The sequence below is a fragment of the Jaculus jaculus genome, chromosome 5, assembly GCF_020740685.1.
Source record: "Jaculus jaculus isolate mJacJac1 chromosome 5, mJacJac1.mat.Y.cur, whole genome shotgun sequence".
In the NCBI taxonomy this organism is placed as follows: Eukaryota; Metazoa; Chordata; class Mammalia; order Rodentia; family Dipodidae; genus Jaculus; species Jaculus jaculus.
In genome coordinates this window covers 80,731,680-80,759,559 of record NC_059106.1, presented here as the reverse complement: position 1 = coordinate 80,759,559, position 27,880 = coordinate 80,731,680, and the positions used below count along the sequence as shown (strand labels likewise).

General features: G+C 42.9%; 1 protein-coding gene and 2 pseudogenes across 1 annotated transcript in view; 1 reads left to right on the top strand and 2 right to left on the bottom strand.

Moving 5' to 3' along the window:
• Window positions 1-131: 131 nt before the first annotated feature.
• On the bottom strand, window positions 132-27,619 carry LOC101615508 (annotated as a pseudogene).
• Window positions 23,774-27,880, top strand: part of Armh1 (armadillo like helical domain containing 1) — a 42,579-nt gene continuing 38,472 nt past the window's right edge. Inside the window, exon 1 of the mRNA XM_012951672.2 lies at window positions 23,774-23,808. The gene's annotated coding sequence lies outside the window, so the exon portion shown is untranslated. The remainder of the gene's footprint in view (window positions 23,809-27,880) is intronic.
• On the bottom strand, window positions 25,920-26,053 carry LOC123461355 (annotated as a pseudogene).

Genomic DNA, 27,880 nt, shown 5'->3' with positions numbered 1-27,880 from the left:
AGAGAGAGTCCCCGCCCTCCAGTGAAGGTAAGAGGCACCTGGACAGTTACAGTACTCGGAGGAAGTTGAGGGTCTCTTCGGCTTTCCTCCTGTCTTATTCAGTGAGTGTCCTTGGACTGGCAGAGTCTGCGTCAACCGTCCCCTTCCAGCCGCAGCTCCGAGAGCTGAAGGTAGAAAAACATTTACATCCTCCACCCAGTGACGTCGAGGCATGTCTGGTGGGCTTGCTGGATGGGAAGCGATCTTCAGTTGATGACATGTTTTGTTTGTTTGTTTGCTTGTTTTGGTTTTTGAGGTAGGGTCTCACTCTAGCCCATGCTGACCTGGAATTCACTCTGTATTCTCAGAGTGGCCTCGAACTCACGGCGATCATCCTACCTCTGCCAACCCAGAGCTGGGATTAAAGGTGTGCGCCTCCACACCAGGCTTCTGAATATATGTATATATCTATATCTTTATGTTATTTTATCTTATTTGTTTATTGAATGGGGTGCGATCTTCAGTTGATGACCTTTCATATACATATTTATATATTTATTTTTATTTATTTTATCTTATCTTATTTATTTAAGAAACACAGAGAGAATGTCCAGCCAGGGCCTCCAGGCTCAGGCCACCTTGTGCATCTGGATTTAGGTGGGTCCTGGGGAATTGAACCTGAGGCCTTAGGCTTTGCAAGCAAGCATTTTAACTGCTGAGCCATCTTTCCAGACCCTGATGACTTGTTCTTGAAGAGCTAGGGACTACAGCCTTCTCGCATTTATCCACACATTTAACATTTATGGAGCACCTATTATTACCAGACTGGACTAACTATAGTTCCTTGACTCTGGTGAGAATCAAGCTTTTGGACCTGACTTTTATTAATATTTTCTTTTAATTTTTATTATTAGCTGGATGTGGTGGTTCATGTCTTTAATCCCAACACTTTGGAGGCTGAGGTAGAAGGATCTCTAAGAGTTTGAAGCCAGTCTGGAGCTACAGAGTTCCAGGTCAGCACACACTAAAGTGAAAACCTGCCTTAAAACAAAAACAAAATAGTTGTTATTACTTATTTGGGCCTCCTGCCTCTGGACAAATAGAAACACAGGCACTTCTACCATTTTTTTTTTTCAAGGTAGGGTCTCACTCTGTCTCAGGCTGACCTGGATTTAACTGCATAGTCTCAGGGTGGCCTCAAACTCACAGTGATCCTCCTACCTCTGCCTCCCGGGTGCTGGGATTAAAGGCGTGCACCACCATGCCCGGCTTTTTTTTTTTTAATTTTTTAAAAATTTTTTTATTTTTTCCCCAATGTAGAGCTTCACTCTAGTCCAGGCTGACCTGGAATTCACTCTGTAGTCTCAGGGCAGCCTCGAACTCACCGCAATCCTCCTATACCTTTGCCTCCCCAGTGCTGGGATTAAAGGCGTGCGCCACCACGTCCGGCCACTTCTACCACTTTTTGAATCCTACTAACATGAGCAGCTTGGGAACTGAACCCCAAGGCCGGCAGGCTTTGCACACAATTGCCTTTAGCCAGTGAACCATATTCCCAGCTCCTGACTTCTATAAATCTTTTTTTAAAGATTTTATTTATTTTTATTTATTTATTTATTTGTTAGAGACAGAGAAAAAGAGAGGGTGTGTATGTGAGAATGGGCACGCCAGGGCCTCTAGCCACTGCAAACTCTAGATGCATGTGCCATCTTGTGCATCTGGTTTACGTAGGACCTGGAGAATTGAACCTGGGTCCTTAGGCTTCATAAGCATGTGCCTTAACTGCTAAGTGATCTCTCCAGCCCGACTTCTCTAAATCTTTTTTTTTGTTGTTGTTTTGTTTTGGTTTGGTTTGTTTTTCGAGGTAGGGTCTCACTCTAACTCAGGCTGACCTGGAAATCACTCTGTAGTCTCAGGGTGGCCTTGAAGTCATGGTGATCCTCCTACCTGTTTCCCCAAGTGCTGGGATTAAAGGCATGCGCCACCACGCCTGGCTACCAACTTCTCTAAATCTTAATCAGAGTGGGAGAAGAACCATGCCTCAACAACTCTAATCCTATGCAAAGGAAAAGTACTACAAAAGAGTAAGCATTTGGGGAGTGCATAATTTGAGAAAAGATATAATTATGGCAAAGGGATGGTTGTTGAGCTGAGCCTTGAATGACTTCTTTTGATACAGAGCTAAAAGGACTCGTGGGAGAAGCTTAAAGAAAGGAAAGTTAGGAAAGTCGGACATGGTGGCACACACCTTTAATCCCAGCACTTGGGAGGTAGAGGTAGGAGGATCGCTGTGAGTTTGAGGTCACCCTGAGATATAGAGTGAATTCCTGGTCAGCCTGGGCTAGAGCGAGACCCTACCTTAAAAAGGCAAAACAAAACCAGAAAAGAAAGGAAAGTTGGGGCAGGAGAGATGATTCAGCAGTTGAGGTGCTTACAGTATGGGGTTCACTTCCTGAGTATCCATGTAAAGCCAGATGCACAAAGTGGCACGTGCATCTGGAGTTTGCAGTGGCTGGAGGTTCTGGCGCACCCATATTGATTCATGCATATTCTCTCACACTCTCTCCTCTTTCTCTGCTTTCAAACAAATAGGCATGGTGGCACATGGCCTATAATCCCAGCACTTGGAAGGCAGAGATAGAAGTATCATCCTGAGTTTGAGACCACCCTGGGACTACATAGTGAATTCCAGATCTGCCTGAGCTAAAGTGAGATCCTCCCTCGGGGAAAAAAGAAAAAAACAAAGGAATAAATGGGAAGATGAAAAAGCACTTTAATTCTTTTAAATTTTTATTGTCCATTTTGAGAGAGGAAGAGAGAGAGGATAGATAGAGAGAGAGAATGGGTGTGCCGGGCATCCACCCACTGCAAGCAAATTCCAGATGCATGTGCCACGCTGTTCACCTGGCTTATGTGGGTACTGGGAAATTGAACCTGGGTCCTTGGGTTTCATAAGGAAAATGCCTTAACCACTAAGCCATCTTTCCAGCATGAAGAAAACACTTTTAAGAAGTTTGGCCAAAAAAAAAAAAAAGAAGAAAAAATTTGGCCAAAACTGAGCATGGTGGTGCACACCTTTAATCCCAGGACTTGGGAGGCAGAGGTAAGAAGATCGCTATGAGTTCAAGGCCAGCCTGAGACTACATAGTGAATTCCAGGTCAGCCTGGGCTAGAGCAAGACTCTACCTCGAAATACCAAAAAAAAAAAAAAAGTTTGAGGATGGAGATGTGCCTTAGCAATTAAGGCACTTACCTGCAAAGCCAAAGGATACAGGTCAGTTCCTCAGTACCTACTGTAAAGCCAGATGCATAAAGTGGTGCATGCATCTTGAGTTCATTTGCAATGTCTGGAGGCTCTTGAGCACTCATTCTCTTTCTATCTGCCTTTTTTTTTTTTTTTGAGATTGGGTTTCACTCTAGCTCAGGCTGACCTGGAATTCACTATGTAGTCTCAGGATGGCCTTAAACTCACAGCGATCCTCCTACCTCTGCCTCCCAAGTGCTGGGATTAAAGGCATGCACCACCATGCCTAAGAAATAAAATATTTTTTAAGAAGTTTGGTCACACTTGGAAACTTCCAGCTATGGGTAAGTTTTCCTTCTGCTAGGCCTGGGCTGTCAGGGAGGGCCTCCTAGCCAGTCTCTCCCCATGAGCTCCTTTTTCTTTTCTTCTTCTTTTTTTTTTTTTGGTTTGTCGAGGTAGGGTCTCACTCTAGCCCAGACTGACCTCGAATTCACTATGGAGTGTCAGGGTTGACTGAAACATTCTGCTATCATCCTAACTCTGCCTCCTGAGTGCTGGGATTAAAGGTGCGCACCACCATCCCCAGCTACAAGCAGCTTTTTCCTCTCCAGCTCCCCACATGGCAAGAGCTCCTTGAACTTTCTTTTCTCTTTTCTTCCCATACTTTTTTTCCAGGCCCTCCACATGGGATCTTTAGCCATGTGGGTGCCTTTCATTGGCTTTGTATTTCCCTCAATAAATATAATAATTACCCAAGACTACATAATGAATTCCAGGTTAGCCTGCACTAGAATGAAACCCTACCTCAAAAAACTAAAACTAAAAAAATATATATAACACTTTTAAAAAAAGTTTAGTCACTAACTGGCCACTTAACCAGGCATGGTGGTGCATACCTTTAATCCCAGCACTTGGGAGGGGGAGGTAGGAGAATCATCTTGAGTTTGAGGCCAGCTGGAGACTACATAGATACAGGTCAGCCTGAGCTAGAGTGACACCCTACCTTGAAAAAATAAAACAAAACGAACAAAATAAATAAATAAAACAGGGCTAGGGATACAGCTTGGTGGATACAGTACTTAGTACAAAGCTCTCAGTTTGAATCCCTGCTACTGCATAAACCAGGTGTGCTGGCGAAGTCTGAAATCTCAGTACTCAGGAGGTGGAGGCAGGATGTTGCTGCACTTGCCTTCCAATTGGTGGGACAGCAGCACCTGATGGACTAAAAGGGTTTATTTGTGCTTATAGTTTTAGGGAGAACTTTCATCATGGCAGAGGAAAGCATGGCAGAGCAGGCAACTGGGGTGTCACATCTTGTCACAGCAGCAAAGTGCTCTAACTCAATACCGAATGGGCTAGATCAATAAACCTCAAGGCCTGTCCCCAGTGACACACCTCTTCCAGCAAGGCTTCAACAGCTAGGGATCAAGTGGGGAGCTTAATTACAAAATAATTTATTTATTTGTTAGGGAGAGAGAGAATGGGCACACCGAGGCCTCTAGCCACTGCAAACGAACTCCAGATGCATGTGCCACCATGTGCATCTGGATTTAGTGGGTACTGGGGAATCAAACCTGGGTTGTTAGCCTTCTCAGGCAAGTACCTTAACCACTTAACCACTAAACCATATCTCCAGCCCAAGAGACTTAATTATATTTATATGTTATATATTAATTATATTATAACACTTGAGGCTATGGGGGACATTTAAAAATATTTTATTTCTTTTTATTTATTTGAGAGAGAGAAAAATAGGGCATTAGGGGGAGAGAGAGGATGGGCATGCCAGGGCCTCCAGTAACTGCAAACAAACTCCAGATGCTTGTGCCCACTTGTGCTTCTGGTTTATGTGGGTCCTGGGGATTTGAACCTGGGTCCTTTAGCTTTTCAGGAAAGTGCCTTAACCACTAAACCATTGCTCCAGCCCAACATTTTACATCCAAACTAACACAGAAGGAGCATACATTCAAAGCCAGCCTGAGCTACGCAGTGAATTCAAGGCCATCCTAGATGATATAGCAAGACATACCTAAAAAAAAAAAATTAGTAGAAAAAGTATATAGAAGAGTGAGACCCTACCTCGAAACCTGCCCCCCCCAAAAAAAAACATAAGAAAAAGAATATAGAAAGAATATTTAGCCGGGTGTGGTGGCACATACCTTTAATCCCAGCACTCGAGAGGCAGAGGTAGGAGGATCACCATAAGTTAGAGGCCACCCTGAGACTACATAGAGAATTCCATGTCAGCCTGAGCTAAAGTGAGACCCTACCTCGAAAAAACCAAAAAAAAAAAAAAAAAAAAGGAATATCTAAGTTAGCTTTCTATTGCTGTAACAAATACCTGAGATAATCAACTGTATAAAAAGGGAAGGATGGACTTCCAGTTAAGATAGCGGCGTAGGCACCACGCCAAAGCAGCCTAGGGGGGTAAAAGGACCAAAAAATTCAGCAAAATACACACTTTTACTAAAAAGCGAGTTTAAGAAATTGGAACAGCAGCAGAGAAGTAGAAGAGATCCAGAGCATCCAGAGCCCGCACAGGCCGGCAAAAGTGGCCCCGGCAGATCCGCCGACCGTGGCCGCAGCAGAGCACCAGAAAGCCACCAGGCTCAGCTCCAGCCACAGGAAAAGCCAGGTGAGGGGAGCTTCCACTCACACCGGAGCTCTCCGCAACTCAAGAAACGTGAAGGGAGAGCGGCAGTGAACAACGGAGGAGCAGATCACTAGGTAGAAGAACACGTATAACAGCGAGAGAACTAGAGCAGCATCAGCTCCCTCCCCTCCCCCACCGCCAGCGAACAGAGTAGTGGTCCTGGGACCCGGCCACACCAACTTGAGCCAACAGCAGGACCCAAGCAGGAGCAGAGTCCAGCAGCAACAACAGCAGCTCCAGCACCGGCAACAGTGGCCCCAGCAAAGGCAGATCCAGCAAGCAGCTTCAGCAGCAGCAGAGGTTACAACAGCAGCTTCAGAGGCAGCAGCAGGGGATCCAGCAGTGGCAGCTACAACAGCAACAGCAGCAGCAGTGGATCCAGCAATGGCAGCTTTAGCAGCATTAGCAATGGATCCAGCAGCAGCGGCTTCAGCAGCAGCAACAGTAGCAGTTCCAGGGCTGGAGAGATGGCTTAGCGGTTAAGTGCTTGCCTGTGAAGCCTAAGGACCACGGTTCGAGGCTCGGTTCCCCAGGTCCCACGTTAGCCAGATGCACAAGGGGGCGCATGCGTCTGGAGTTCGTTTGCAGAGGCTGGAAGCCCTGGCGCGCCCATTCTCTCTCTCTCCCTCTATTTGTCTTTCTCTCTATGTCTGTCGCTCTCAAATAACTAAAATAAAAAATGAACAAAAAAATACTAAAAAAAAAAAAAGTAGCAGTTCCAGCAGCAGGGATGCCTATCTGCAGGGCCACAGTTGCCAGGCTCGGTTTGTCCCACAGGAAAGGCCAGTGCCCAGCTCCAGAAATCAGAACAGTGGCCCAATGACCCAGCCAGCAACTTAACTGAGACCAAATTCATCCAAAAAGGTAACTGGGATTGCACCAGACAAGGGTCTCACTTGGTCACAAGCTGACTCAGATGCCTCAACGGACCAGAAATCTTAACCTCTTTGTTGATAGAGGATCTGGTTGTTATAAAACCTACTCTTACATAAATACTTGGTGCTGTTTTTGATTGAATGTATACAGTGTTTAGGTAAATTTTAGTATCTACCTGTATTTTATTCCACTCAGCCTACTTGAATACTCCCTTAGCAGGCAAGCTCAACCCCTAGAAAAACCTTTGTAGATACTTTGAGAGTCTTAAGAGCCACACCTAACACCTTAAGCTCCTACCCTGAAGATACATAACATCAGATCAATTGATACAGCTAAGAATATGCAGCTAGCTAGAAAATCCAATCATTAACTTAATCCAAGATGCAAAAATATGTACATTATAACACAAGAAACACTAAAAAGCAAAACAATATAAATCCGTCTAAAAGTATTAATGCATCAGAAATGACCTTCAGTGAGAAGGAGTTAGAGGAAATGCCTGAGAAAGATTTCAAAAGAATGATTGTAAATATGTTCAAAGAAGTCAAAGAACAAATCAAAGGAGTCAAAGAGGAAATCAAAGGAATCAAAGAAATGCAGGGCACCAATTTAATGAAATAAGGAGGGCAATACAAGACATAAATAAGGAAATAGATATAATAAAGAAAAACCAGGCAGAATTACTAGCAATGAAGAACACAGTCAATGAAATTAAAAAACTCTGTAGAAAATCTCACCAGTAGAATGGATGAAGGAGAGGACAGAATATCTAAGCTAGAAGACCAGGTGGCAGATCTAATACAGTCCAACAAAGAGAAAGACAAACTAATAGAAAAGTATGAATGGGAATTTCAAGATATTTGGGACACTATGAAAAGATCAAATATAAGAATTCAGGGGGCATATTAGAAGGAGAAGAATTTCACTCCAAAGGCATAGTAGGCATCTTCAAAAAAATCATAGAAGAAAACTTCCCACAAATTGGGAAAGAGGTGCCAATGCAGATACAGGAAGCCTTTAGAACCCCAGCCAGACAAAACCTCTCCTCGCCATATTACAATCAAACTACCAAACACACAAACCGAAGAAAAAATATTGAAAGCAATTAGAAAAATCAAGTTACCTACAAAAGCAAACCCATCAGGATTACAGCAGATTATTCAACACAAACTTTAAAAACCAGAAGGGCTTGGAGTGATGTATTTCAAGTTCTGAAAGATCTGTCAACCAAGGTTACTTTATCCTGCAAAGCTATCCATTCAAATACACGGAGAAATAAGGGCATTCCATGAAAAAAGCAGGATAAAGGAGTATTTGAAGACAAAACCAGCTCTACAGAAAATACTTGAAAGAATCCTCCATGCTGAAGAAAAGGAAGAGCACATGTATAAGGAACCTAGCAAAAACAAGCAATACTCCAATACTAGTTAACACAAGAGAGCAAAGGTCGAACCGGGACCACAAAAAAATGGCAAACATAAATACACACCTTTCAATAATATCTCTTAATATCAACGGCCTCAATGCCCCAACCAAAAGACATAGGTTTGCAGACTGGGTTAAAAAGCAGGATCCTTCAATTTGTTGTCTACAAGAAACTCACCTTTCTACAAAGGATAGGCATTATCTTAGGGTGAAAGGTTGGAAAATGGTGTTTCAAGTAAATGGGCCTAGAAAACAAGCAGGGGTTGCTATCCTAATATCTGACAAGTTAGACTTCAGTCCAACATTAGTCAAGAAAGATAAGGATGGACACCTTATATTGATTAAGGGCACACTCCAACAGGAGGACATTATAATCCTAAACATATATACACCTAACATGGGGGCTCCCAAATTCATCAAACAAACACTATTAGAACTAAGGTCGCAGATAACACCAAACACAGTGGTAGTGGGTGACTTTAACACCCCACTCTCATCAATTGACAGGTCATCTCAGGAAAAAATAAATAGAGAGGCATCTAGACTAAATGAGGTCATAGAAAGAATGGACCTAACAGATATATGCAGGACATTTCATCCAAATGTTGCAGAATGTACATTCTTTTCAGCAGCACATGGAACATTCTCTAAAATAGACCATATATTAGGACACAAAGCAAATCTTAACAAATTCAGGAAAATTGAAATAATTCCTTGCATTCTATCTGACCACAATGGAATTAAACTACAAATCAATAGCAAGAAAGGCTATAGAGTATACACACAATCATGGAAACTAAACAATACACTACTAAATGATGAATGGGTCAATGAAGAAATCAAGAAGGAAATAAAAAAAATATATAGAGTCAAATGATAGTGAGAACACAACATACCAAAAGCTCTGGGACACAATGAAGGCAGTTCTAAGAGGTAAATTTATAGCTTTAAGTGCCTATATTAAGAAATTAGAAAGGTCGCAAGTAAACGACCTAATGCTTCACCTTAAAGCCTTGGAAAAAGAAGAACAAGGCAAACCAAAAATTAGTAGACAGGAAGAAATAATAAAGATTAGGGCAGAAATTAATGAAATAGAAACAAAAAAAAAACCAAAAAATTAATGAAACAAAGAGTTGGTTATTTGAAAGGATAAACAAGATTGATAATCCCTTAGCAAATCTGACCAAAAGAAAGAGAGAAGAGACACAAATTAATAAAGTTAGAGATGAAAAAGGTACCATCACAAAAGATTTCAGAGAAATTCAAAAAATCATAGGGACATACTATAAAAGCATATACTCCACAAAGTATGAAAATCTGAAAGAAATGTATGATTTCCTTGATTTATATGACCTACCTAAATTAAATCAAGATGAGATTAATCACTTAAATAGACCTATAACAAGCATGGAGATCCGAACAGTTATCAATAATCTCCCAACTAAAAAAAGCCCAGGCCCAGATGGATTCACTGCTGAATTTTACCAGACCTTCAAGGAAGAGCTAACACCATTGCTTCTTAAGCTTTTCCAGGAAATAGAAAAAGAAGGAATTCTACCAGATTCCTTCTATGAAGCCAGCATCACCCTGATACCAAAACAAGGCAAAGATAGAACAAAAAAAGAAAATTACAGACAAATCTCCCTCATGAACATAGATGCAAAAATTCTCAACAAAATATTGGCAAACAGAATACAAGAATATATCAGAGAGATCATTCACCCTGACCAAGTAGGCTTTATCCCAGAGATGCAGGGATGGCTCAATATATGCAAACCTATAAATGTAATACATTATATAAATGGGTTGAAGGACAAATATCACATGATCATCTCATTAGATGCAGAGAAAGCATTTGACAAAATCCAACGTTCCTGGGGCTGGAGAGATGGCTTAGTGGTTAAGCGCTTGCCTGTGAAGCCTAAGGACACCTGGTTCAAGGCTCGGTTCCCCAGGTCCCACGTTAGCCAGATGCACAAGGGGGCGCGCGCATCTGGAGTTCGTTTGCAGTGGCTGGAAGCCCTGGCTCACCCATTCTCTCTCTCTCCCTCTATCTGTCTTTCTCTCTGTGTCTGTCACTCTCAAATAAATAAATAAATAAATAATGAACAAAAAATATTTTAAAAAATCCAACGTTCCCTACAGAGACTGGGAATAGAAGACATATCTCAATATAATAAAAGCTATTTATGACAAGCCTACAGCCAACATATTACTAAATGGGGAAAAACTGGAAGCTTTTCCAATAAAATCAGGAACAAGACAAGGGTTCCACTATCCCCACTTTTATTTAATATAGTTCTGGAAGTCTTAGCCGTAGCAGTAAGGCAAGAGACACACATAAAAGAGATACAAATAGGAAAGGAAGAGATCAAGTTATCATTTGCAGATGACATGATTCTATACATAAAGGACCCTAAAGACTACCAGCAAACTATTAGAGCTGATCAAAACCTACAGCCATGTAGCAGGATACAAAATAAATACACAGAAATCAGTAGCCTTCATATATGCTAACAACAAACACACAGAAGATGAAATCAGAGAATCACTCCCATTCACAATTGCATCAAAAAAAAAATAAAGTATCTTGGAATAAATCTAATGAAGGAAGTAAAGAATCTCTACAATGAGAACTTTAAAACTCTCAAGCAAGAAATTGCAGAAGACACTAGAAAGTGGAAAAACATCCCTTGTTCCTGGATTGGAAGAATCAATATTGTGAAAATGGCAATCTTACCAAAAGCAATCTACACATTTAATGCAATCCCTATCAAAATCCCAAAAGCATTCTTCATAGAAATAGAAAAAAACAATCCAAAAATTCATTTGGAATCACAAAAAACCTCAAATATCTAAAATAATACTGAGCAACAAAAATAAGGCTGATGGTATCACCATACCTGATTTTTTTTTAAATTATTTATTTATTTATTTGAGAGCGACAGACACAGAGAGAAAGACAGATAGAGGGAGGGAGAGAGAATGGGCGCACCAGGGCTTCCAGCCTCTGCAAACGAACTCCAGACGCGTGCGCCCCCTTGTGCATCTGGCTAACATGGGACCTGGAGAACCGAGCCTCGAACTGGGGTCCTTAGGCTTCACAGGCAAGCACTAACCACTAAGCCATCTCTCCAGCCCACCATACCTGATTTTAACCTATACTACAGAGCCATAGTAACAAAAACAGCATGGCACTGGCACAAAAACAGACATGTAGATCAGTGGAACAGAATAGAGGACCCAGATGTAAGTCCAGGTAGCTATAGCCACCTGATATTCGATAAAAATGTCAAAAACACTCATTGGAGAAAGGACAGCCTCTTCGGCAAATTGTGTTGGGAAAACTGGATACATATCTGTACAAGGATGAAAATAGATTCTTCTCTTTCTCCATGCACAAGAATTAAATCCAAATGGATAAAAGACCTTAATGTCAGACCTGAAACTCTGAAACTGCTAGAGGAAAAAGCAGGGGAAACCTTTCAACATATTGGTCTTGGCAAAGACTTTCTGAATACAACCCCAGTTGCTCAGACAATAAAACCACAGATTAATCACTGGGACCTCATGAAATTACAAAGATTTTGCACCGCAAAGGGCACAGTGAATAAAGCAAAGAGGCAACTTACAGAATGGGAAAAAATCTTCACCAGCTATATATCTGATAGAGGATTAATATCTAGGATATACAAAGAACTCAAAAAGTTAATAAGGAATCAAATAAGCCAATCAAAAAATGGGCTATGGAGCTAAATAGAGCATTCTCAAAGGAAGAAATAAGAATGGCATATAAGCATCTAAAAAACTGTTCTACATCACTAGTCATCAGGGAAATGCAGATTAAAACTACATTGCGGGCTAGAGAGATGGCTTAGGGGTTAAGCGCTTGCCTGTGAAGCCTAAGGACCCTGGTTCGAGGCTCAGTTCCCCAGGACCCACATTAGCCAGATACACAAGGGGGTGCACGTGTCTGGAGTTCGTTTGCAGTGGCTGGAAGCCCTGCCATGCCCATTCTCTCCCTCCCTCTCTCTCTCTCTCTCTCTCTCTCTCTCTCTCTCTCTCTCTTTCTCTCTCTCTCTGCCTCTTTCTTTCTCTGTCTGTCACTGTCAAATAAATAAATAAAAATAAACAAAAAATTTAAAAAAATACATTGAGGTTCCATCTCACTCCTGTCAGATTGGCTACCATCATGAAAACAAATGATCATAAATGTTGGCAGGGATGTGGAAAAAGAGGAACCCTTCTACACTGCTGGTGGGAATGCAATCTGGTCCAGCCATTGTGGAAATCAGTGTGGAGGTTCCTAAAACAGTTAAAGATTGATCTACCATATGACGCAGCTATAGCACTCCTAGGCATATATCCTATATCCTATATCTCATTTCCTTAGAAATACGTGCTCAACCATGTTTATTGCTGCTCAATATATAATAGCTGGGAAATGGAACCAGCCTAGATGTCCCTCAACTGATGAGTGGATAATGAAGATGTGGCACATTTATACAATGGAGTTCTACTCAGTGGTAAAGAAAAATGAAGTTATGAAATTTGCAGGAAGATGGATGGATATGGAAAGGATTATTCTAAGTGAGGTAACCCAGGCCTAGAAAGCCAAGCGCCACATGTTCTCTTTCATATGTGGGTCCTAGCTACAGATGATTGGGCTTCTGCGTGAGAAGGAAAATACTTAGTAGCAGAGGCCAGTAAGTTAAAAAGGAGGTATAAAGGGAAGAGAAAGGAAGGGAGGGGTGTACTTAATATGTTGATATTGTATATATGTAAGTAGAATGATTGAGATGGGGAGGTAATATGATGGAGAATGGAATTTCAAAGGGGAAAGTGCGGGGGGAGGAGGGTATTACCATGGGATAATTTTTATAATCATGGAAAATGTTAATAAATATTGTGAAAAGATAAAAATAAATAAATAAATAAAGCAAGAAAAAGAAAGGGAAGGATGGGCTAGAGAGATGATTCAGTGGTTAAAAGTGCTTGCTTACAAGGCCTGATGGCCTGGGTTTGCCCCAGTACCCATGTAAAGCCAGGTGCACAAAGTCACACATGCGCCTGGAGTTCATTCTTAGTGGCAAGAGGCCCTGTTATGCCAGTTCTCATTCTCTCCCTCTTTCCCTCCCTCTCTCCCTCCCTCTCTCTTTCTCTCTCTCTCTTTTTCCCTCCCTCCCTCCGTCCCTCCCTCTCTGTCACCCCCAATGTGTAACCTTGCAAATAAATAAATAAAAGCATATAAAAGGGAAGGTTAATGGGCTGGAGAGATGGCTTAGCGGTTAAGCGCTTGCCTGTGAAGCCTAAGGACCCTGGTTCGAGGCTCGGTTCCCCAGGTCCCACGTTAGCCAGATGCACAAGGGGGCGCACGCGTTTGGAGTTCGTTTGCAGAGGCTGGAAGCCCTGGCACGCCCATTCTCTCTCTCTCCCTCTATCTGTCTTTCTCTCTGTCTGTCACTCTCAAATAAATAAATAAAAATTGAACAAAAAATATATATAAGAAAGGGAAGGTTAAGCCAGGCATGGTGACTCACACCTGCAACCAAAACACACAGGAGGCCAGATTGATGTGAGTTCAAAGCCAGCGCAGGCTACAGAGTGAGTTTTGGGTCAGTCTGGGTTAAGACCATTTAAAAAAAAAAAAAAAAAAAAAACACTGAGCTGGAGAGATGGCTTAGTGATTAAGGCATTTTCTGGCAAAACTGAAGGATCTTGGTTCAATTCCCCAGGACCCACATAAGCCAGATACACAAGGGGGTGCATGTGTCTGGAATTTGTTTGCAGTGGCTAGAGACCCTGGCAGGCCCATTCTCTATCTCTCTCTCTCTCAAATAAATAAATAAGATATATTTTTTAAAAATCATATGGGCATGGTAGCACGTGCCTTTAATACCAGCACTTGGTAGAAAGAGGTAGGAGGATTGTCGTGAGTTCAAGACCACCCTGAGACTACATAGTGAGTTTCAAGCCAGGCTTGGCTAGAGTGAGACCCTACCTCAACAAACCAAAAAGAAAAGAAGAGAAACAGGTAGCTGGGTGTGGTGGTGCACACCTTTAATCCCAGCACTTGGGAGTCAGAGATAGGAGGATTGCTTTGAGTTTGAGGCCACCCTGAGACTCCATAGTGAATTCCAGGTGAGTCTGGGCTAGAGGGAGACCCTACTTCAAAAGAACAAACAAATAAAGAAAGAAGATGGGGAGGTAATCTGATGGAGAATAGAATTTCAAAGGGGAAAATGTGTGGGGGGGGGGAGGGAGAGAATTACCATGGGATATTTTTGTATAATCTTGGAAAATGATAATAAAAATTTTTAAAAAAGTAAAGTAAAAAGAGGGCTGGAGAGATGGCTTAGCAGTTAAGGTGCTTGCCTGTGAAACCTAAGGACCCATGCCCAACTCTCCAGATCTCATATAAGCCAGGCGCACAAAGGTGAGGCAAGCACAAGGTTGCACATGGCCACTAGGTGGCCCAAGCATCTGGAGTTCAATTGCAGTGATTGAGGCCCTGCCATGCCAATTCTCTCTCTAAAATTAATAAAAAAAAAAAAAATTTTAAAAAAAGGAAGGATTTTAAGCCGGGCGTGGTGGCACAAGCCTTTAATCCCAGCACTCAGGAGGCAGAGGTAGGAGTATTACAGTGAGTTCAAGGCCACCCTGAGACTCCACAGTGAATTCCAGGTCAGCCTGGACTCGAGTGAGACCCTTCCTCAAAAAAAAAAAAAAAGAAAGGAAGGACCAGAAAAAAAAATAATAGACAATTTATTTTTGTTTCATGATTTCAGAGAGTTCGGTTGTTGGTTGGTAGACCCCAGTGCCTTTGGGCAGTTTGGCAGACCATTCTGAAGAGGGTCATGTAGCAGGGAAGCTGCTTACCTCATGGAACCAGGAAGAGGAAAGAGTCTGGAGACCCAGTGTCCCCTTCAACAGCATGTCTGCAGTGACCTAGTTTCCCTCCAGGAGGCTCCATCCCCTAAAGGTTCTGCCATCCCCTATTGGTGTTGGTAACCAGGCTTCTGAGCTATGCACTAACGCTCATTAATGAACTAACTTTGTTCTGTTTATTTTTTGTTTTTGTTTTCTCAAGGTATAGTCTCACTCTAGACCAGGCTGACCTGGAATTCACTATGTAGTCCCAAGGTGGCCTTGAACTCACAGTGATCCTCCTACCTCTGCCTCCCGAGTGCTGGGATTAAAGATGTATGCCACCACATCTGGCCTTTTTTTTTAAAGATGAGTTTTTTTTATTTCTATTTATTTATTTAAGAGAGAGGTTGAATGGCTGCACCAGGGTCTCTAGCCACTGCAAACAAACTGCAGATGCATGCACCAACATGTGTATCTGGCTTATGGCAGTAATGGGAAATTGAACCTGGGTCCTTAGGCTTCTCCGAAAAGTGCTTTAACCACTCAGCCATCTCTCCAGCCCATGATTTTTATTTTATTTTATTTTATTTTATTTTAGACAGAGGGACAGAGAAAGGGAATTGGCATGCTAGGGCTTCAGCTACTGTAATCAAACTCCTGACACTTGTGCCACCTAGTGGGCATGTGCAACCTTGCGCTTGCTTCAGCATTGTGCATCTGGCTTATGTGTGGTCTGGAGAGAGATCAAACCTGGGTCCTTAGATTTGGTAGGCAAGCGCTTTACCCGCTAAGCCATTTTAACAGTCTGATTTTTTTTTTTTTTTGAGGGAGGGTCTAGAATTCACTATGTAGTCTCAGAGCAGCCTCAAACTCATGGCAATCATCCTACCTCTGCCTCCCAAGTGCTGGGATTAAAGGCGTGTGTCACCGTGCCCAACTATATTTTAGTTTAATTTATTGTCTATGTGAGAGAGAAAGAATGAGAGTGCCAGGGCCTCCAGTCACTGCAAATGAATGAACTCCAGACATGCACCACCATGTGCATCTGGTTTATGTGGATTCTGGGGAATCAAACCTGGATGCTTAGACTTCTCAGGCAAGCACTTTAACCACTAAGCCATCTCTCCAGCCCTATCTGTTTGGTTGTTTTTTCTGTTTGTTGTTGTTTGTTTGTTTTTAATTTATTTGAGAGAGAGAGAGTTAGAGGGAGAGAAAGAGAGAGTGTATGCCAGGGTCTCTAGTCACTATAAATGAAATCCAGACACACATACCATCTTGTACAGTCTTTTTTGTTGTTATTGTTGCATCTGTTATGTGGGTGCTGGGGATTGAGCCTGGGTCCTTAGGATTCACAGGCTAGTGCCTTAACCACTAAGCCATCTCTCCATCTTGGGGTTATTTTGTTTTGTTTTTTGATTTTTCAAGGTAGGGCTTTGCTCTAGCCCAGACTGACCAGGAATTCACTATGTAGTCTCTGGCTGGCCTTGAACTTACAGCAAACCTCCTACCTCTGCCTCTCAAGTGCTGGGATTGAAGGTGTGTGCCACGATGCCACGTTTTTGTGACTCTAGACCATACCAACCTAGAACTTACTCTGTAGCCCAAGCTGGCCTCTGATCCTCCTACCTTTGCCTCCCAAGTGCTGGAATTAAAGGCGTGTGCCACCACACCCAGCTGAGACAATGTTTTCTATGTAGCCCTGGTGGTCTAATAGTACCTATATAAACTAGGACACAGTCCTCCTGCCTTGGTCTCTCAAGTGCTGGTATTACCTTCCCTTGCTTGTTAGAGACCTTTGGATCAGCATGGATCTTGATGTTTTGAGATTCTTCTGTGAAGAATCATTTGGCTGCTATAGAAATGATTTATGGATAAGACCTGGTTTATTAATCACCTTGGAAAATTGAGAGGAAATTAAACACGAAGAGTCCATTCTGGACAGAAGACAAAGTAGGTTGGTCATTCTTGCAAAAGACTTTGGTGAGGTTAAAAGGCCAGAAACAAACCAATTTGGACCAAGGTTCCTAATCTGGATTTTAATTTCGTGTGCTATGAATTTTCACACTGTTTTCTCTCCAAGGTAAAATAATGCCTGTTTTAATTGGCTGCCACTTACACAGAGATTCCAACAAGCATGATGGCCTCCATACTTTTTTCCCTGGCATTGCGTGAGCTCTCGTTCTGATAATCAAGCTGGCGAGGCTGACTTTCACTGCATGCTGCATGCCATGATCGGTTGACTGTAAATTCAATCCGCTTTTCCAAAAGCCATTTCCCATTAGCGCTAATTTGTTTGCTTCTCATTTCCACTGATCATTAGAGTCTCTGGTTGTGAACACCAAATTGGAAATAATTTCCTTGACATTTCAAAAAATTTTCTCCCCTTCTTGGATGCCATTTGGCTGCAACTGAAGAACATTATGGTTTTTCAGAAGAACAACTCGCTCCAATTACAATTTAACTGACCGTTCATGGCACTGAATCCTCGTCCTTGGTGTCCAAAGATGACGCCACTGCTGACATGGCCATTCCTGTCATAGCTGTAAAACGCCCCATAGACTTTGCACTGGCCTTTTTGGATGGAGATTCCACCACTCTGCACATGGCAGCCTCGAGAAGTTGGTAGTTTTATGGAACTACATATCACGGACATCCAGATATAACCATCAAAACAAGGGCCAGTAAGGCTCACATTCACCCAGCAGGCATTTATTAAACATCTATTTTAAAGCCGGCATGTTGGTCTACACCTTTAATCCCAGCACTCAGGAGGCAGAGGTAGGAGGATTGTCTTGAGTTGAATAGTGAATTGCAGGTCAGCCTGAGCTAGAGTGAGAGAGAGAGAGAGAGAAGAAAGAAAGAAGAAGAGAAGAAGAAGAAGAAAGAAAGAAAGAAAGAAAGAAAGAAAGAAAGAAAGAGTCTGTTTTAAGCCAAGTCCTGAGCACTGAGAGATAAGGACGACCACCCTCTGCCCTTGAGTAGTAACCACACTCAAGGGGAACAGAAGGTTAGAGGAGAAGGTGGGAGAGGTGGAGCCACAGAACCAGCGCCCAGGGGTTTTGTCAAAGAGTAAGGGCAAGAAGGAAGCTGGCCATTCCTGGTGGCAGAGCAGCTTTGAGAGGCAGAGGGACCTGAAAGGACCTGAAGGATTGAGAAATTGAGGTCAGAGTAGACAGGACTGGAAATAAGGCTTGTTTGGGGCCAAGTATTGAAGGGCCCTGAATGCCACCTTGAATTTACATTTTATCCTGATGGAGAAATTTCAAGATGAAAAAAGAAGATGTAAGCTGGGCGTGGTGGCACACGCCTTTAATCCCAGCACTAGTAGGGAGGCAGAGGTGGGAGGATCGCTGTGAGTTCAAGGCCACCCTGAGACTACATAGTGAATTCCAGGTCAGCCTGAGCTAGAGTGGGACCCTACCTTGAAAAAAAAAAAAGACAATGTAGATTCTTGAGGGACAAGTAATCAAAGGAAGATTTGTTTTCTGTCTTTCTCTTCTGAGACAAGGTCTCATGCAGCTCAGACTGGCCTCAAAGTCACTAAGAAGTAGCCTAGAATGACTTTGAACAACTTCTTTTATTTTAATTTTAGAGAAAATTGGCATGCCAGGGCCTCAGCCACTAAGATCTAACTCCAGATGTTTGTGCCACCTAGTGGGCATGTGCAGTCTTGTGCTTGCCTCACCTTTATGTGCCTGGCTTACATGGGATTAGGATAGTAGAACATGGGTCCTCAGGCTTCACACACAAGCACCTTAACCACTAAGCTATCTCTTCAGCCCAACTTTGAACTTCTGATCTTCCTGCCTCTACCTCTTAAGTGAATTACAGACAGTCACCATCACACTCACATCACAGTTTATGGGGTGCTGGGATTGAACACAGGGCTTCGTGCCTACTAAGCAAGCACTTTATCAGTTGAACTACAACCCCAACCCAAGTGTTAGTTTCTACTGAGTATTTTCTGTACACTGCCAAGTTTATTGAGTCTTATAAGATGTTATTATCACCTCTTTATAAGTAAAGATACTGAAACCTTAGAGAGGTTACTAGGAAATGGGAGATTACACATGTCTAGAATACACAGTCCTAACCATTGTACTATATTGCTTCTACTTAACACTCTTTGTTTTTTCTTTTTAAACAAACTCCAGAGACATGCGCACCTTGTACATCTGGCTTACGTGGGTCCTGGGCAATTGAACCTGGGTCCTTTGCAGGCAAGCGCCTTAACCACTAAGCCATCTCTCCAGCACCTCCCTCCCTACCCAAGAGTTTGTCATGAGAGGTGAAATGGCTCAAAGGCATAGAAATTATTATGGCATCAAGCGTAGCAGAAGCAAAGGGGAGGCTTAGTCTGAGAAGTTTATTTGTAAAATGGAGTTTTACACCCAGTTATTCCAATGTGAAGTCAAAAAAGGTACTTTTGGATTTTACAGGACACACACCTACAAAATGAAAGCTATTAGAGGGAATGTTGCACAGTGAAACTAGATGGTAAATCAGTACACAAAATGGGAAAGGAGGAAGGGATGGAAATGCCTATAACACCGGGGCTCAGGAGGTGGAGACAGGATCCCCAAAGCAAGCATTCTTAGATTGGCTGAATGAGCCCTGGGTTCAACTGAGAAACTCTGTTTCAGTAAAATAGAGAGCCATTGTTGGGGGAATACCCTTGGGGCTGGATAGATATTTCAGTGGTTAAGGTGTTTGCCTGCAAAACCTGAGGACCCAAGTTTGATTCCCCAGTAAGGTGCACAAGTGACACATGCATCAGAAGTTCGTTTGCCATGGCATGAGGCTCTAGCATGCTCTCTCCCTTTCTATCTGCCTCTCTCTTGTTTTCTCTCTCTCCCAAATAAATAAACAAATATTTTAAAAATAGAAATAAACCTTACATCAGCCTGCAGTCTACATACACACATGTATATATGCACACATGCAAACACATATAGTTACAATTTTTTTAAAAAGGAGGGCTGGAGAGATGGCTTAGCCATTAAGCGCTTGCCTGTGAAGCCTAAGGATACTGGTTTGAGGCTTGATTCTCCAGGACCCACATAAGCCAGATGCACAAGGTGGCATATTCATCTGGAGGTCGTTTGCAGTGGCTGGAGGCCCTGGAGCGCCCATTCTCTCTTTATCTATCTGCCTCTTTTTCTCTCTGTTTGTGGCCCTCAAATAAATGAATAAAAATTCAAAATTAAAAAGGAAATGTGGGCTACAACAATGAAGAATGGCAGAAGGAAATCCTAGGCAACATTTGTGAACCAGACTTAGTGAATAATAAATCCCAGCTGAAGTAGAAAGAAAGGGGTCTGTAGAACATAATTCTTTAGGGACTGGTCAGTTATGGGTTGAACATTTATAAAAATCACCATGAACTTGGGCATGGTGGTGCACACCTTTAATCCTAGCACTCGGGACTTTAATCCCAGAGGTGGTAGGATTGCTGCGAGTTTGAGGCCATCCTGAGACTACATAGTGAATTCCAGGTCAGCCTGGATTAGAGTGAACACCCCCCCCCCCCAAATCACATTGACATGTGGAATATTTGTGGGGAATATTGCTCCAGGTAATAAATATATGACTGAAAAAAAAGAAACGATGTTGATTAACTCCAGTTAAAACCAAGTTGTAAGTAATAGTATTTTACTACTTGACTGAAGAGTTTATTTACTTGATCAATAATGTAAACACTATTGATTTAACTGTAAATTGTGGGAAATTATATTGTAAGGATGGAGAAGCAGAAAGGGGGGATGGTGTGGTACAAAAGAGCTAATTCCTCAACTGCCTCAAATATTGCTACAATGGATAAATCAAATAACAGTAGTTTGTTGGGACTGCTGTAACAAAATATTACAGCCTGAGTGTCTTAGGCAACAGGAATTCTCCCCGGTTCTGGGGAGCTGATATCCAAGTGTCACAGAACTGCTTGTCCTTGAGCCTTTCTGCTTGGCTTATAAACGGCCATCTTTTCCCTCTGTTTTCCATGGTCCTCCCTCAGCATTCCTGTGTCCTAATCTCTTCTTATGAAGATACCTCCATGCCCCTAATGACCTCATTTTACCTTAATTGCCTCTTTAAGGACCCTATGTATTCTCATGGCCAGCCGCCTCCCTCTGCCTGAGTGCTGGGATTAAAGGCATGTGCCATCACACCTGGTTTGCATATCCTGGCATACTCATTCTCTCTCCATCTGCCTCTTTCCCCCTCTCCCTCCCTTCTCTCTCTCTCTTTCTCTCTCTCTCTCTCCAATAAATAAATAAAATAGAATATTTTTTAAAGAAGGAGAAAGGCCAGAGAATTAAAAGTAACTGTCTCTATGGAGGAAACCAGAAGGTGGCACAAGGTGTAAGGCAAGTACAATTATTTTGATTTCTTACTGAGTGGCAAATGACAAGCTGGCCCTTGAGCCCAGTCTGATTAAATCTTGGGCTCCTCCACTCTTCACTGTTACCACAGGACTACGCGTTCATCCAGGGCCCTGGCTATGTCATCTGCACCCTTGTGTCTCCCACTTCGTAGTGACCTGATTAACTTCACTCCATAGTTAAGAGTTAGGAGCTGGGTGTTGGGACACACATGATGCTTCCACTACCTGAGAGTCTCTCTCTCTCATACACACACACACACACACACACACACACGGGGTAGGGGGTAGGAGAGAGAGAGTACATGTTAGAGCCACATCACTGTGACCTTGAAAACTGCTGCTTGGTTTTTCTTTTCTGTCTCAAAAGAAGATATGCAAACCGGGCATGGTGGTGCATGCCTTTAATCCTGCACTCGGGAGGCAGAGGGAGGAGGATTGCCATGAGTTCAAGGCCACCTTGAGACTACATAGTGCATTCCAGGTCAGCTTGGGCTAGAGTGAGACCCTACCTTGAAAAGCCAAAAAAAAAAAAAAAAAGACATATATCACACACCTATAATCTCAGCACTCAGAAGGTTGAGGCAAGAGAATCTTGAGTTTGAGGCCACCCAGTGAACACAGTGAAATACTATCTCAAAAAAGAAAAGGAGGTCTGAGGAAATGGCTTAGCGGTTAAGGCATTTGCCTGCGAAGCCAAAGGACCCTGGTTCGATTCCCCAAGACCCACATAAGCCAGATATACAAGGGGACACATGCATCTGGAGTTCGTTTGCAGTGGCTGGAGGCCCTGGTGTTCCCATTCTCTCTCTGTCTCTCACTCTCTCTGCCTCTTTCTTTCTCTCAAATAAATTAATTAATAAAATATTACAAAAACAAAGATTTTAAAAAAAGAAAAAGGGAGCTGGGCATGATGGCTCACACCTTTAATCCCAGCATTTGGGAGGCAGAGGTAGGAGGAGTACCATGAGTTTGAGGATACCCTAAGACTATGTAGTGAAGTCCAAGTCAGCCTGAGCTTGAGTGAGACCCTCAAAAAAAAAAAAAAAAAAAAGTTATGGAAGGTAGACTTTGTAAAGTTAGTATGCTTTGCCTCTCGACTGCATTAATGTGCCACAGGCTCAGACTGTTTTTGTGTAAAGGATGTCAAAGAACGGCACTTTTTCTAAAGAGAAGCTTGATATTTTGTATGCTTATTAAGAAAGTACAGTATTGGAAATTAAAGGTGGAAACTGATAAAAAAAAAAAAAAAAGGCCAGGCATACTGGCACATGCCTTTAATCCCAGCACTCAGGAGGCAGAAGTAGGAGGATCACTGTGAGTTCAAGGCCACCCTTAGACTATGCAGTGAGTTCCAGGTCAGCCTGGACTAGAGTGAGATCCTTACCTAGGAAAAAAATAAAAGGGAAAATAGCCAGGCGTAATGACACATGCCTTTAATCCCAGCACTCAGGAAGCTGAGTGCTGTGAGTTTGAGGCCATCCTGAGACTACAGGTAAGCCTGGGCTAAAGCAAGACGCTACCTGAAAAACAAAAAAATTAAAAAAGGAAAGGAAAAGGAGAGATGATGGGAAGGCTGAAATTCAAGGAACCCTTGAGGATTTGGGCTGCATAGAGTTTACCATTTTGTATTGCAGGGTACATCTCTGATAGCACTTGGAGTTCTGGTCCTAGGAAACATCCATCCTGACAAAACTAATGTTCAACCCTCCTCCATAGAGCCTACAAAGCCACTCATCCCCATCTCCTTTCTAAAGGAAAATTAATTTTTTTAAAAAATTTATTTATTTGAGAGAAAGAAAGAGGCAGATAGAGAGAATGGGTGCACCAGGACCTCCAGCCACTGTAAACAAACTCCAGACACATGTGCCACCTTGTGCATCTGGCTTAAGTGGGTCCTGGGGAATCGAAACTGGTACCTTTGGCTTTGCAGGCAAGCACCTTAACCACTAAGCCATCTCTCCAGCCCCTTATCCCCATCTTCTTGAAGCCAGCTAGTCTGTTAAAAGTGGACACAGCTGCCAGGTGTGGTGGCGCACACCTTTAATCCCAGCACTTGGGAGGCAGAGGTAAGTGGAGTGCTGTGAGTTTGAGGCCACCCGAGACTACGTAGTGAATTCCAGGTCAGCCTCAGCTAGAGTGAGACCCCACCTCAAAAAAAAAAAAAAAAAAAGTGGACACAGCATCAGAAAGATATTATTATAGTAATACATAGTTGATAGCATTGTTCCATGACAGGTTTTGGTCATTTTTGTGTTTAGATTGGTCTATACTTACCCAGCCAGTTCTTGAGGCTGACAGGACCTCGTGGTATCTTCCTTCCTGAAGCTACGTGGACGCCCTTCCTAGGAGCACATAACCAGTGTCCTCTGGGGAGTAGTGGAGGTTGGTAGGTATGTATGTCTGTCTGTCTCAGCTTGCCTCAGATTATTGCTCCCTAATAAAATTCTGATAGCAGGGCCCCATCAATATCTCAAACACATGTGAGGAAACGTTAATTTAGAATCAATTTTAGGATGTTTCAGACTGTAAAGTCCTTTTAACTAGATCTCTGGCGAAGATGTGGAAGCACTTTATGGGACTGTAAATTTCATGTTGAACAGTCTTTGTGAAATACACATCTCCCCACACACAAGCTGTTCTCTCCATATCAATCATGGCCACCGCAAGTAATGTTTCACAAATATTCTGTAAATCACAGAAAACCCCATGATAATGTGAAATATGACTTTCACTTGTCTGTTAGACAAAAGCATTGCGCATGCCTCTGTCCCATCAGCACTAACATTTGTTATGGATAATAACACTTTCAATCACAACTATTTTTGGAAAACGGGTTTATTTTAAACCTTCCCTCCCCCACTAAAAACATTCTCCCAAGGACACAGACTCCTACAAACCACAGCCCATTAATCCAACTAAGGAATAGGAAGTTTTTCTTCTCACTAACTTTGTTCAAAAGTTGAGTGAGTCTAAAAGCCCTAGGTACAAGGTTAAGGAGCACTCTATCTTAGCTGATCAGCAGAAAGGGTGGGGGTAGATCTCTAAAGATCCCAGCCTCCGAGCCTGTATGAAGTAACCTGAGCTTTTAGCACCTTTATCTCCTGCTGGTTGTGTCTTCTAGTTGCTGGCCTTCACAGAGTTACATTCAACTCTTAAAAAGCAGATGTTTAGGGCTGGGGAGATGGCTCAATGGTTAAGGCACGTGCCTACAAAGCCTAATGACCTGGGTTTGATTCCTCACTACTCATGTAAGGCCAGATGCACAAAGTAGCACATGATTTGGAATTCATTTATAATGGCTAGAGGCCCTGACATACCCATATATTTTCTCTTTCTCTCCTTGCAAATAAATAAATAAAAATATACTATATACATATATATATATACATATATGTATGTGTGTGTGTATATATATATATATATACATATATGAGAGAGAGAGAGAGAGAGAGAAGCAAATGTTTAGCCAGCATGCTAGCATATGTCTGCAATCCCAGCATTCAGGCTAAGGAAAGAATCACCACAAGTTCCCAGCCAACCTCGGCAACAGTGTGGGAACCTGTCTCAAAAGAGCAAATCAAGCCGGGCATGGTGGCACACGCCTTTAATCCCAGTACTCAGGAGGCAGAGGTAGGAGGATCACCGTGAGTTCGAGGCCACCCTGAGACTACATAGTGAATTCCAAGTCTGCCTGGGCTAGAGTGACACCCTACCTTGAAAACCAAAAAAAAAAGAAAAAAGAAGAAACCTGTTGCACGTTAACGCCTCTGGCCAGCAGGTCAGTGTTAATCAACGCTCTGCTAGAGCCAGACCGGAACTCCCTCATGACCACGTTGCTTTCCTTTGGCTCCATGTCCCCGTGCACAGCAGAGACCGTGAAGTCCCGGCGCGCATCTTCTCAGTAAGCCAATCCACCTTCCTCCGGGTATCGGTGAAGATCGCTGCCTGGGTGATAGTCAGGGTCTCGTACAAGTCACGCAGTGTGTCAAGCTGCCGCTCCTCTCTTCCACGGTGATGTAAAATTGGCCGATACCCTCTAGGGTCAACTCTTCCTTTTTTACAAGAATCTTAGTGGGGTCTCGTGAATTTCTTGGTCACCTCAAGCACATCAGAAGACAGTGTAGCTGACAACAAAACTACCTGGGTATTGCTGTTGGGCTTTTGGAATATATCATAGATCTGGTCCTTGAATCCACGGCTTAACATTTCATCAGCTTCATCCAGTACGAACATCTTGACATATTTGGCAGACAGGTGTCTCCGGTTAAGCATATCAAACACCCAGCCCGGGGTACCCACAGTGATATGGGGAACTTCCATCTGTAGCTTCTGCACTTCAGCACGCACATTGGTGCCCCCAATGAAGGCATGACGAGAGGCACCCATATAATCTAATACCATGACCACTTTTTATATCTCCTTGAGTCTCAACAATCTGCCTAGTGCTTGATTCTTCCTCCTCCAAAATCCAAGAAAGAATAGAGTAGCAGCAAGATTGTGCCCTGGGCATGAAACAGCTTTGGTCACATCAGGCTAGGCTGAACAAAGGACCTCCATCTGTTCTGCCCCTGACTGATATAAAAACACCACCATCCATGAGGTATTTCTTTGCCCATTGCCAGGGGCATAAAAAAAATTTTTTTAATGTGTGTGTGTGTGTTTTAAAGCAATCCTCCTACCTCTGCCTCTTGAGTCCTGGGATTAAAGATGCACAACACCATGCCCAGATTTGAATGTTTTTAAATGAAAAGGAAAAGCTGTATATACATAGTGGCTCATAGCTGCAATCCTGGCACTCGGGTAGCTAAAGCAAGAAGATTGTTGTGCCTTAAAGGTTAGCCTGCGCTACATTACAAGACCCTTTCTCAAAGAAACAAAACAAAAATGACAAAAAAGTAGATGCTTCACACTTCACCACTTTGGTTTTTTTTTTTTGTTGTTTGTTTGTTTTTTGTTTTTTGTTTTTGGAGGTAGCGTCTCACTCTAGCCCAAGCTGACCTGGAATTCACTCTGTATTCTCAGAGTGGCTTCAAACTCATGGCGATCCTCCTACCTCTGCCTCCCAAGTGCTGGGATTAAAGGCATGTGCCACCACGTCCGGCTTGTTACCTCTTTTTGAAAGGCAGCTATGCTTACCACTATACCACCAACACAACCCAAGTCCAACTCTTTTTTTTTTTTTTTGGTGGGGGGGTTCAAGGTATGGTTTCACTCTAGCTCAGGCTGACCTGGAATTCACTGAGACCTGTAGTCTCAGGGTGGCCTCGAACTCACGGTGATCCTCCTACCTCTGCCTGCCAAGTGCTGGGGTTAAAGACATGTGCCACTACACCCAGCTTTTACTGGAATTTTTTTATTTTTATTAACTTTTTTACAAGCAGAGAGAAAGAAGAGAGACAGACAGGCATGGTGGCACACGCCTTTTAGCCCAGCATTTGGGAGGCAGAGGTAGGCGGATTGCTGTGAGTTCAAGGCCACCCTGAGACTACATAGTGAATTCCAGACTAGCCTGGACTAGAATGAAACTGTACCTTGAAAAACAAACAAAAAAAAAAAGAAAGAGAGAGAGAGAGAGAGACAGAGAAAATGAGCATGCCAGGGCATCTAGCCACTGCAAACAAACTCCAAACACATGCGCTTCCTTGTGCATGTGGCTGGGGAATGGGTCCCAGGTCATTATTAGGCTTTACAGGCAAGTGCCTTAACGACTAAGCCACCTATCCAGCCCTTGACTGACGTGCCATGACTGAAATTTTTATGTAGGTATTGGGGATTGAACTCAGGTTTTCATGCTTATAAAACAAACACACTACTGAATGAGCCATCCTATCAACCCCTACCTTGACTTTTTTTAAAATTTGTTTTATTATGTAGAGAGAGGGAAGGAGAGAATGGGCATGCCAGGGTTTTTAGCCACTGCTAACGAACTCCAGATGCATGCGCCACCTTGCACATCTAGCCTACGTGGATACTGGGGAATCAAGCCTGGGTCCTTTGGCTTTACAGGTCATCCCTCCAGCCCCTACCTTGACTTTTTTTTTTTTTCGAGGTAGGGTCTCACTCTAACCCAGGCTGACCTGGAATTCACTATGGAGTCTCAGGGTGGCCTCTAACTCATAACAATCCTTCTACTTCTGCCTTCCAAGTACTGGGATTAAAGGTGTGTGCCACCACTCCTGGCCTACCTTGACATTTTAACTCCATTAAAATCTAGCTAGAGGGCTGGAGAGGTGGCTTAGCAGTTAAGGTTGTTGCCTGCAAAGCCTAAGGACTCAGGTTCAACTCCCAGATCCCACATAAGCCCGACGCACAAGGTGACGCATGCACACAAGATGGCCCACACATCTGGAGTTCGATTACAGTGGCTGGAGGCCCTGGCGCACCAATTCTCTCTCTCTCTTTCTCTTTTAAAAGAAAAAAGGACCAGTCTGTTGGGCTTGCCTCAAAAAAAAAA